The sequence below is a fragment of the Saimiri boliviensis genome, chromosome X (assembly GCF_048565385.1).
Source record: "Saimiri boliviensis isolate mSaiBol1 chromosome X, mSaiBol1.pri, whole genome shotgun sequence".
NCBI classification, from domain to species: Eukaryota; Metazoa; Chordata; class Mammalia; order Primates; family Cebidae; genus Saimiri; species Saimiri boliviensis.
Window position 1 is genome coordinate 103,895,479 of NC_133470.1, and position 10,407 is coordinate 103,905,885.

The 10,407-nt window shown below is 38.7% G+C and overlaps 1 non-coding gene across 1 annotated transcript; it reads right to left on the minus strand.

Moving 5' to 3' along the window:
- Positions 1-10,063: 10,063 nt before the first annotated feature.
- Positions 10,064-10,202, minus strand: LOC120361953 (small nucleolar RNA SNORA8). Its single transcript, XR_005577978.1, has one exon. It is a non-coding gene; the product is annotated as a small nucleolar RNA SNORA8 (small nucleolar RNA).
- Positions 10,203-10,407: the final 205 nt, after the last annotated feature.

The following is a 10,407-nucleotide window of genomic DNA, read 5'->3' on the forward strand; positions in this document are numbered from 1 at the left end:
CTGGCTAGTGGTCTATTTTGTTGATCTTTCCAAAAAACCAGCTCCTGGATTTATTGATTTTTTGAAGGGCTTTTTGTGTCTCTATCTCCTTCAGTTCTGCTCTGATCTTAGTTATTTCTTGTCTTCTACTAACTTTTGAATTTTTTTGCTCTTACTCTTCTAGCTCTTTCAATTTTGACAATAGGGTGTTGATTTTGGATCACTCTTTGCTTCTCATATGGGCATTTATTGCTATATATTTTCATCTAGAGACCGCTTTAAATGTGTCCCAGAGATTCTGGTATGTTGTGTCTTCATTCTCATTGGTTTCAAAGAACATTTTTATTTCTGCCTTCATTTCATTGTTTATCCAGTCAACATTCAAGAGCAAGTTGTTCTGTTTCCTTGAAGCTGTGCAGTTCTGAGTTAGTTTCTGCATTCTGAGTTCTAACTTGATTGCACTGTGGTCTGAAAGACTGTGTGTTATGATTTCCATTCTTTTGCATTTTCTGATGAGTGATTTACTTCCAATTATGTGGTCAATTTTAGAGTAGGTGCGATGTAGTGCTGAGAAGAATGTATATTCTGTGAATTTGCGGTGGAGAGTTCTGTAAATGTCTATTAGGTTTGCTTGATCCAGGTCTGAGTTCAAGTCCTGGATATCCTTGTTAATTTTCTGTCTCGTCGCTCTGTCTAATATTCACAATGGGGTGTTAAAGTCTCCCACTACTAATGTGTGGGAGTCTAGGTCTCTTTATAAGTCATTAAGAACTTGCCTTATGAATCTGGGTGCTCCTGTATTGGGTGCTTATATATTTAGAATTGTTAGCTCTTCTTGGTGCATTGATCCTTTTACCATTATGTAATGTCCTTCTTTGTCTCTTTTGATCTTTGTTGCTTTAAAGTCTATTTTATCAGTGATGAGAATTGCAACTCCTGCTTTTTTCTGCTCTCCATTTGCTTGGTAGATCTTCCTCCATCCCTTTATTTTGAGCCTTTGTGTATCCTTCATGTGAGATGGGTTTCCTGGATACAGCACACCAATGGGTTTCGGCTTTTTATCCAATTTGCCAGTCTGTGTCATTTGATTGGGGCATTTAGCCTATTTACATTAAGGGTTAATATTGTTATGTGTGAATTTGATACTGCCATTTTGATGCTAGCTGGCTGTTTTGCCAGTTAGCTGATGAAGTTTCTTCATTGTGTTGATGCTCTTTACCATCTGGTATGTTTTGGAGTGGCTGGTACTGGTTATTCCTTTCTATGTTTAGTGCCTCTTTCAGGAGCTCTTGTAAAGCAGGCCTGGTGGTGATGAAATTGCTGAGTACTTGCTTGTTAGCAAAGGATTTTATTTTTCCTTCACTTATGAAGCTTAGTTGGCTGGATATGAAATTCTGGGTTGAAAGTTCTTTTCTTTAAGGATGTTGAATATTGGCCCCCATTCTCTTCTGGCTTGTAGGGTTTCTGCTGAGAGATCTGCTGTGAGTCTGATGGGCGTCCCTTTGTGGGTAACCTGACCTTTCTCTCTGGCTGCCCTTAGCATTTTCTCCTTCATTTCAACCCTGGTGAATCTGACGATTATGTGCCTAGGGATTGCTCTTCTTGAGGAATATCTTTGTGGTGTTCTCTGTATTTCCTGGACTTGAATATTGGCCTGCCTTGCTAGGTTGGGGAAGTTTTCCTGGATAATATCCTGAAGAGTATTTTCCAGCTTGGATTCATTCTCTTCGTCACATTCAGGTACCCCTATCAAACGTAGATTAGGTCTTTTCACATAATCCCATATTTCCTGGATACTTTGTTCATTCCTTTTTACCCTTTTTTCTCTAATCTTGCCTTATCATTTTATTTCATTGAGTTGATCTTTGACCTCTGATATCCTTTCTTCTGCTTGGTCAATTCGGCTGTCTAAACTTGTGTATGCTTTGTGAAGTTCTCATGTTGTGTTTTTCAGCTCCATCAATTCACTTATATTTATCTCTAAGTTGTTTATTCTTGTTAGTATTTGGTCAAATCTTTTTTCAACTTTCTTAGTTTCTTTGCATTGGGTTAGAACATGTTCTTTTAGCTCACAGAATTGTCTTATTACCCACCTTCTGAAGCCTGATTTTGTCAATTTATCAGACTCATTCTCCATCCAGCCTTGTTCCCTTGCTGGTGAGGAGTTGTGATCCCTTGTAGGAGGGGAGGTGTTCTCGTTTAGGGTGTTTTCATCCTTTATGTGATGGTTTCTTCCCATCTTTGTGGATTTATCCACCTGTTGTCTTTGTAGTTGTTGACTTTCACATAGGGTCTCTGAGTGAACATCCAGTTTGTTGATGAAGTTATTTCTTTCTGTTTCTTAGTTTTCCTTCTAATAGTCTGGCCCCTCTGCTGTAGGACTACTGAGGTCCACTCCAGGCCCTGCTTGCCTGGGGATCTCCTGCAGTGGCTGCAGAACAGTAAGAGTTGCTGCCAGTTTCTTCTTCTGCTATCTTTGTCCCATAAGGATACCCACCAGATGTCAGTCTGAGCTCTCCTTTATGAGGTGACTCTTTGGATATATGGCTGTCAGGGAGCTACTGGAGGAGACAGTCTGTCCTTTATAGGAGCTCAAGTGCTGAGCTGTAAGCTCCGTTATTCATTCAGAGCTGCTGGGCAGGTATGTTTAAGTCTGCTGCAGCAGAAATCATAAACCACCCCCCTTTTTTTTCCCAGGTGTTCTGTCCTGGGGAGTTAGGGCTTTATTTCTGAGTTCTGTTGTGCTGCTGCCTTTTTTCAGAGCTGCCCTGCCCAGCGAGGAGGCAGCCTAGTCACTGTCTGCCTGCAGAGGCTTTGCTAAGCTGCTGTGGGCTCCACCCAGCTGCCATGTAAACTTCCCTGCAGTCCTGTTTATAAGGGTGTAGTTAGAACTGCCTCGGCAATGGTGGACTCTCTCTGTAATGGCGGGCTGCCTCAGCAATGGCAAACTACCTCCGTAGTGGTGGAGTGTGTCAGTAATGGCGGACGCCCCTCCCCCACAGAGCTGGACTGTCCTGGGTTCAGCTGTGCTTGCTGTGAAACTCTCAATCCAGAGGGTTTCCAATTGCTGTTTTTTTGTGGGGGTGGGACCAGCCAAGCCTGAATCACCTGGCTCCCTGCCTCAGATCCTTTTTTTTTTAGTTGAATGGTTAACTGTCTCCCAGGTGTTCCAGTCACCTGTTGAAAAGGCCCTGGGATCTGTGTGATTTTCCATGCAGTGACCCACTGTGCTGGCTGAAACAGCAGCACTGAGGTTCATGGTACATTTTTGCCTGGGAATCTCCTGGCCTGGCTCCCTGTTTCAGTCCCCTTTTTAATCAGATTAATGGGTGATTCTACCTTCCTGGAGCTCCAATCGCCAGCTAATATGGCACCCGAACCTGTGTATTTTGTGTGGAGAACCACAGCGCTGGGGTGCTGACAAAACAGCTGTGCCAGTGAAAACAGCCACACCAGCCAAACTAGCCGCGCTGGTGACCCGTGGGGGTTCTCCGCCTGGGAATCTCCTGGTCTGTGGGCAATAAAAATCCATCTGGAAATGCGGCATCCACTCACCCTTCGCACTTTCACTGGGAGCTGCAATCCTGAGCTACTCCTAATCGGCCATCTTGGATTCCTCCAAAAGCAAGGTTATTAATCAGAAAATGAGAATTTCATAGATGAGTAATAAATTTGAGAATAGAGAAGGTATGTGATATGGTTTAGCTGTGTCCCCATGCAAATCTCATCTTGAATTGTAGCTCCCACAATTCCCATGTGTTTTGGGAGGGGCCCGTGGAAGGTAATTGAATCATGGGGGTGGTTCTTTACTATGCTGTTCTCCTGATAGTGAATAAGTGTCATGAGATCTGTTGATTTTATAAAGGGGAGTTTCCCTGCACAAACTTCTCTCTTTTCTGCTGCCATGTAAGACATGCCTTTCGCCTTCTGCCATGATCATAAGGCCTCCCCAACCGTAAAACTGTGAGTCCATTAAACCTCTTTCTTTTGTAAATCACACAGTCTCGGGTATGCCTTTATCAGCAGTGGGAAAGTGGACTAATAGCATATGAAATCATGATCTGGGAGTATGGGAAAGTAACTGGCCTAGGGAAAGACAGCATGATGCTAGAAAGCACCCTGGGTCCACTGGAGTTTTGTGGGCTAGGAGGTAAAAATGGGAGCAGTCAGCAGAATTTGGTGCTTTTCTCCAGTTCCAATGGGTTCCATGGGTACAGATCCAGTGCTGATGGAGAGGAGGATTTAGCTAAGTTGGGGCTTTGTCAGGTGAGAATAACAAAGGAAGATGGAGACAAGGGAATAGAGTGTGTAAGCAAGGGAATGCTATCAGATAAACGATAAAATTTGATGCCAGGAGGGAAGTAAAGATTTGAGGGGCTGAAGATTGGTGAAAAGATGGTAAGATCCCTACACTTAAGGCCTTGTAACTGAGGGATTGTCACAGTTGAGATTCTAAGGCAAGTGAGCTGGAAAGTTAGGAGATGGTACTCAGAGTGGGAGGTTTGAAATTGAGTTTCTGGTGGGTGTGTTGGTAATGAGATTCTGGGGTGAAAGACTAAAGCAGCATGGAGGGCAAGATAATTGGTATGGAGGGGTTCAAGAAATTGTGAGGTCAGGGTATAGGAACGATCATCTACGTGTATATTAAATCCATTAAGAATGGGCTGGGTGTGGTGGCTCATGCCTGTAATTCCAACATTTTGGGAGGCTGAGGCAGGAAGATTGCTTGAGCTTAGGAGTTTGAGACCAAGCTGGGCAACATAGCAAAACCCTGTCTCTACCAAAAAAAATATATATATATATGTATATATATATATATATATATTTTTTTTTTAGAAATTAGTCAGGTGCGGTGGTGCACACTTGTAGTCCCAGCTAGTTGGGAGGCTGAGGCAAGAGGATTACTTGAGCCTGGAAAGTCAAGGCTGCAGTGAGCCAAGATTGTGCCACTGTATTCTAGCCCGGGTGACTGAAAGAGACCCTGTCTTTAAAAACAAAACAAACAAACCAAAAAAACATAAGTAAATAGAACCAAAAAACTCCACTAAGAATGATGACAGGTATAGACTTTTAGAGACATAGTGAGCTCAGAGCTAAAATTAAAATTGGAAATAGGTAGTTTGGGAACTTTATAAAAGATAGTACCTATCCAATACCCACTAAAGCTGTCTACAATTTTTAACAGTGAGGGTTTCAGAGTTGGTCACACTCCCCTATTCTTACCACCTCTTGACTAAAGCCAAGATCTGTTGGCTTTACTGCTCTGATACATACAGCTTTAGCTAAGATGTCTCTAATTTCTAAAGCAAGTGCCTTCACTAAAACAGTTTCTCCTTCTAAATTCTCATAAAATGTCAATTCAGCTTTCTGAAAACATTTAAGTATTTTTAAATATTATGTGCCTTTGGCATTCACAGACAACATTTAAGATCTCTACATTTAGGAGAAATCCAGGATGTCCACATCAATGTCGTGATTTGCAGTTTTGCTGAGGCACAAATTTGAACTTCATTCCCTACCAGGCTGATGTACAGAGTGAGACACCCATTGAGCTACACTCATTGAGCCTAGTTGATCACTCAGCGTCTACAGCTTAAAGCCAGAACTCCTGTGAATTCAACATAATTTTGTCTCCCACCCCAAAGTAAAAAATGCCAACTGAAAAGAAAGCCAACCGCTAGTACTGGCAATGAAAGTGAACAGAAATAAAGGGAGTCTGGGAAGGTAATGATTCCTTTACAGAACACGCAGGTTTTATGAGGAAAATCACATACTACAGTGATATTTGAGAGTTTCAAGGGATTATGTACAGTCATTTAGAAGAAAGACAAGTCTGCATTTTTTTTCAAACATTTTTCTTCTGGCTAGGAAAACCCTTTCCTTACATACATAACCTCCCCATGCCCAGCATCCCCAGTGAAATGTACTGTTTGCAAATAAAGTAATAAACATTTGCTTCATGTCAAAAAAAAATAAAAACCACAAATGGTTTGCTCTTCTCTGTACCCTGTAACAGTAGGTTTCCTTCTTATGAAAATTAGGATAAAACTAGTAATTTTCGTGTCTTGTGAAGCTTGTTAAAATAGGATTCTACCTGTATAGGGAAAAAAATCTCACAAAAGCCAAAGAAAGATTTAGGTCAGATGGACGATGACTTTAATTATCAGCTACGTACATTTTTAGCCTTTTGTGAAACCCCCAGGCTGCCTGCCCCAGGTAACTACTCTATTATTGAAGTGAGTTAGAGAGGCCCTCTTCAGTGACACATTATAATTGGAAGTGTCAGTTATCCTAAACTTCTATCCTAAAAGACAAGGCCCTGGGCATAAATCCAAGAGCCCCATATATTTAAATTATTTTTCAAATGTTCAAACAAGGATCTGTGCTTTGGTATGAGTGTAATGTTCAGGGTTCTCTTGAGAAAATATTTTTAAAGGAGGGCAAATAATAGATACTTAACTTTATTTCAATAATATCTTTGTGGAAATCTCTAGTGTCCCTTCCAGCCCTGAAATCCTGTGATCCTATGTCTGACGACACTATTTTAACGGGCTCGTTCAAGGGACAACTACAGATAAGATACCTTGGGGGCATTTTTGATGATCAATTGATCTGCATTGTAAGAAACATAAGACCATACTTGAACTACTTTGGTATCCACCACAGACTTTATCAGGAATTTTTATATAGAATTTTATCTGGATATGAAAATGTATCTATAAAAATATACCCATTTTCTATAGAATTTTATCTATGTAATCCTCTTGTTGAAGAGTTCTTTAAGAATAATGAACTTGGGGGATATTCTCAGAGAAATAAAAGCTAAAGTTCATTACCACTAGACCTTCCATATAAGAAATGATAAAGGGAGTCCTTCAGATTGAAATAAAAGGATGTTAGACACTAACTCATACTCACATGAAGATATAAAGATCTCCAATAAAGGCAAATACATGGGCAAATAGAAAAAGCCAGGTTTTATTGTAATTTTGGTTAGTAACTCCACTTTATATTTTCTATGGAATGTAAAAGACACTTGCATAAAAATTATAAATGGTACACAATGTATAAAGATATAATTTGTGATATCAATAACATAAACAATATAGGGGGATAGAGCTCTATAGAAAGAGTTTTTATATGCAAGTTTGGTTAAGTTGGTATCAATTCAAAGTAAGTTTTTATAACATTGCGGTATTAGGTGTAGTCCTGTAGTAACCACAGATAAAATATTTATAGAATACACACAAAAGGAAATGACAAGTGAATCAAGATATGTCATTACAAAAGAATTAGATAACCACACAAAAAAAGGCAGTAATGAAGGAAATGAGGAGCAAAAAAGCTATGAGACATATAGAAAATAACAAAATGCCACAAGTAAGTCCTTCTCTACCAGTAATTACTTTATGTGTAAATGGATTAAACTCCCCCGTAGATTGGCAGAACAGATTTTTTGAAAACATGATCTAACTATATGCTGTCAATAAAAGACTCACTTTAGACATAAGGACACAAATGGATTGAAAATGAAAAAATGAAAAAAGATACTCCATGCAAATAGGAGAGAGAAGAAATCAGCAGTGGCTATATTAACATTAGACAAAATAGAATTTAAGTCAAGAACTGTTGTAAGAGACAAAAAGGATATTATATGTTGTTTAGAAGGTTGATTCATGAAGAAATAATAATTATAAACGTGTGTACCAAACATCAGAGCTCAAAAATATATGAAACAAACACTGACAGAAGTGAAGGGAGAAATAGATCACTTGGCAATGAAAGTTGGATATTTCGATACCCCAATATCCCACTTTAAATAATGGATAGAACAACCAAGCAGAAGATCAAGACATGGAAAACATTACAAACCAACTGGACATAACAGACATACATAGAACACTTTACCCAACAACACCAGAATACACATTTTTCTCAAATATACTGGGAATGTTTTCCAGGATATGTTAGGCCACAAAACAAGTCTTAATAAATTTTAAAAGACTGAAATCAGACAGAGTATCTTTTCTGATCACAATGGAATGAAAATAGAAATCAGCAGAAAGAAAACTGGAAAATTCACAAATACATGGATATTAACACACTCTTAAATACCCAATGTGTCAAATAAGAAATCCCAAGAGAGATTAGAGCATATCTTGAGACAAATAAAAATGAAATACAACATGCCAAAAATTATGGAATGCAGCAAAAGCAATGCTAAAAGAGAAATGTACAACTAAATGCTTACGATAAAAAGGAAGAATGGTCTAAATCAACAATCCAACTTTATACCATAAGGAAATAGAAAAAGAAGAATAAACTAACCCTAAACCTAGCATAAGAAAAGAATTAATAAAGATTAAAGTAGCAATAAATAAAGAATAGAAAAAAAATAGAGAAAAATCACAAACTACAATTTGGTTCTTCAAAAAGATCAACAAAATTGACAAACCTTTAGCTAGATTAACTAAAAAAAGATTTGGTAAAAATTATATGTTGGGGCTGGGTGCAGTATCTTATGCCTGTAATCCAAGCACTTTGGGAGGCTGAGGCAGGAGGATCATTAGAGCCCAGGAATCTGAGACCAGTCTGCGCAACATAGTGAGGCTCTGTCTCTACAATTTTTTTTTTTTTTTTTTTTTTTTTTTTTAAATAGCAGGGCATGGTGGTGTGCACTTGTAGTCCCAATTACTTGGGACAGTAAGGTGGGAGGGTCATTTGAGCCTGGGAAGTCGAGCTATGGTCATGCCACTGCACTCCAGCCTGGGTGACAGAGCAAGACTCTATCTCAAAAAGAAATTAATTGTTCACAGAGGGAAGAAAAATATTTTTAAATTACTAAAATCAGAAATGAAACTGGGGACATTAGTAATGATTTTAGAAAGATAAAATGATTGTAAGAAAGTACTATGAACACCTGTATGCCAACAAATTGGATAACCTGGGTGAAATGAACAAATTGGTATAAAGACACAGCCTGCCAAGACTGAATCATGAAGAAATAGAAAATCTAAATAAACTTAGGAGATTGATTCAGTATTCAAAAGCCTCCCACTAAAAACATCCCTGGATGAGATGTTTTCACTGATGAATTCTGTGAAACATTACAAGAACTAAATCCAGTCCTTCTTAAACTCTTCCAAGAAATTCAAGATGAGTAACACTTCCTAAGTGAAGTGCTGACCCTTGAGTTTCACTCCAAATTTCTTGAGTCAGAATCTCTTGTAGGCTGCATAGCTATGTTTTTAAAGCTTCCCAGGTGATACTGATATAGCCATATTTTCAGCTGTCTCTGATTTGGCATTTAGGAGACACTGGCCTACACTGCATGCCTACCAAGTTACATGATCTGCAGCTTCTGCTTAAGCCTTTCCGTCAATATTTGTAAGAGATACTCAGTTTTTTTTTTTTTTTCTTGTAGTGTCTTTGTCTGGCTTTGATGTCAGAGTAATGCTGGCCTCATAGAATAAGCTAGGAAGTAATTTATAGATTCAGTGCTATCCCCATTGCCACATTTCAAAGCTCCTGGGGTGATTCTGAGGCAAAGCCAGGTTGGGGAAGTTCCAGGTAGGGGATTCAAGCATCAGATTTGGACTAGAGGCCTACAGTTCAATGTGTGGTCCATAGACAAACAGCATTGGTATCACTTGGAAGCATTTTTGTTTGTTTTTAAGTCAATACATTTATATTCAAGGAATTTCATGTTGTGATTCCTTCTACTGCCCATCAAGGTCACTTTAGATCCTCTAAAGAGCTGGAGTCAAGATTTATCTTCAAAATATTTATTAATATCTTCAAGTTGGTCCCTTTTAATAGAACTGATGCTTAATCCAATTGTCCTGTCAGCCCATAATTCTTTTATTTTGGTTTCTTATGTCTCTTTTTAATATGGATATACAGATGAAGGCGTCAAAATTCAACAAGAATCTTTGGGATCTAATTTCTTCAACCAATTTACTTTAGGGTCGTTTTCAGAGTTGGTGGATCTGCTTCATTCTCAATTTGACACCTTAGAAAAAGAAAAGCATTGCTTACCATTTTAGAATATATCAAACTGAAGAGCATGAGAAACCTATACAAATGCTGTACCAATAGAAATACCAGGTTTAACAAGTACAAAGCCAAGAATATCCATAAAGCCAGATACTGAATTTCTATGGCACTTACCTTTGAACACCCTAGCAGGAGTAAAATGCTGAGTGCAGATACCATGCAGTGCATCCTAGAAGTTTTTAAGGAACAAAGACTCTAAAGCCTCACCCTAGACTTCCTGAATCAGAACTTGCATTTTATTTGTGTGTGTGTGTGTATATATATATATATATATATATATATATATATATATATATATATTTAGTTTTTAGGAGACAGGGTCTCACTTTTGCCCAGACTGGAGTGTAGTGGTGCAATATGGCTCACTGCAGC